A 1,877-nucleotide genomic window follows, 5' to 3' on the forward strand; every position below is an offset into this window, starting at 1 on the left:
TTTTTCTCACCCATCTGCAGTTACTCTACTCTTCCTAACCCATCTGACAGTGCAATCCTATCTTGCGCTGGGACAGGTAGGCCAGGGGCCTGCACTGTATCCAGCACAAGGTAGGGGCCCAAAGTGGTTCAGCTGGAGGTAAGGGGAAACTCTTCCCCTTACTCCCAGGTAGGCCACCACAGCCCCAATGGGTCTCTTTGGACTTGCACCTCCTCCAGAGGTGGCAGGAATGGGGACTAGAATCTGGCATATCTACAGGGTTCCAGCCCCGCCTCCCACTCCCCTCCTGCCAGTCACTGGGACCGCCCTCTGCCCCCCCATGAGAGATGGGCAGCCCCACCATACACACACCAGTTTTCTGCTTGAGGTGACCATTTAAGTTGGCCTTGTAGACGGGCTGGCAATGTGGCACATTGGGTACTATCACTAGAACTGACATAGGTCAGCCAGTATAAGTGGGCCATCTGATGAGTGTGGACCTTCAGCAAGTGCCCCACCTGAGCAACCCTTGATACCAGCCCTGAAATGGAACACCTGGAATGTTTTTCTTGAGAAAACATTCAGACTTTGATCTGGTAAAGGCCAGGATGGTACAGAGAGTTTTGGGAGTTGGACTTCAATCTGGAAGAGCCTGGTTCAAATTCTTGCTCAGCCACAAAGCTTCCTGGATGACCTTGGGCCAATCACTCTTTCAGCCAAACCTACTTCACAGGGTTGTTGTGAGGACAAAAACAGAGAAGAAACTATGTACATCACCCTAAGCTCCTTGGAGGAAGAGGGGTACAAAAATGTGAAAAATAAATAAGAAAATGGGAAAATCCATTTGAACTTTATGCAGCAGAGGAATAATTCTGCATTGCTGTTCAAATTAATTTTCCTTTTTTGCAGGATAATACGTTATCCTGTAATATGTTAATATTTTGTCTTTTTGGGGGGGGGGGGACATATAACATTGGACTAGACTGACCAAATGATTTTTCATCTGTGTAATAACTTACCCTGCACATGCCTGATCTTGTCTGATCTCAGAAACTAAGCAGGGTCAGGCCTGGTTAGTACTTGGATGGGAGACCGCCTGGGAATACCGGGTGCTGTAGGCTTATACCATAGTCTTTTGAGACTGAAGGTTGCCAACCATTTTTAATACTTTAGCAGTTGAATGAGTAACTCTGATCAATGGGAATAATTAACAGTAGTAGCAACCAAGCTAGTTGTTTGATGTTACCTGTTTTCATTCTGTTTACTGCCAATGAGCTCTGGAAGTCAGATTTAGTAGGCTTGGTTTATGCTCTGGTGTTTCTGACTGACTTGCTGATCAAACACATGGCAAGATCACAGAAAGTTCTGGATCCCCTGATTAGCATTTAGAGAGGCTGGAAAATTACAAGAGACCCCAAGGAGACCTGGAGACTTGCTTCATAAAGGGCTGAGAGAGGAAGAACCCATCAGTGGCTGATAAGCCTTAAAGGTGATAAATCACAATCCTCACAGTACAATCTGTCATTAATCCCTATATCTGATTAGATGTTGCCTTTCTGAAGTGGATCAGTTGAAGTATCTGTGGGGAAGGAAACTGCTACCTTACCACTAGTGGCTTACAGATAGAGGAACTGATTGAATTACAGTAGTATTTTAACTCTTGATAACTCTTAAAAGGTCACTTCCTTTTAAAATGTGGTTAAAATATTGCTTTTTGCTGTTATTGTAAGAACAGAATAACAAAATAGCACCTATAATTATTATTGTGATTACAGATTTTGATGTTCTATACATGTACAACATTATAGAACTTTATGCTATCAACTTTAATTGTACTTAAGCTATTTCTGCTCAATGTTGCATATATGCAACAGGGATCAAATGTGTGTACCTGTGGG

The 1,877-nt window shown here is 43.6% G+C and overlaps 1 pseudogene; it reads left to right on the forward strand.

The window, feature by feature from the left end:
• The first annotated feature begins 980 nt into the window (after positions 1–980).
• LOC136656615 (5S ribosomal RNA) lies at positions 981–1,100 on the forward strand (annotated as a pseudogene).
• The last annotated feature ends 777 nt before the right edge of the window (positions 1,101–1,877 follow it).

The sequence above is a fragment of the Tiliqua scincoides genome, chromosome 6 (genome assembly GCF_035046505.1).
Source record: "Tiliqua scincoides isolate rTilSci1 chromosome 6, rTilSci1.hap2, whole genome shotgun sequence".
Classification (NCBI taxonomy): Eukaryota; Metazoa; Chordata; class Lepidosauria; order Squamata; family Scincidae; genus Tiliqua; species Tiliqua scincoides.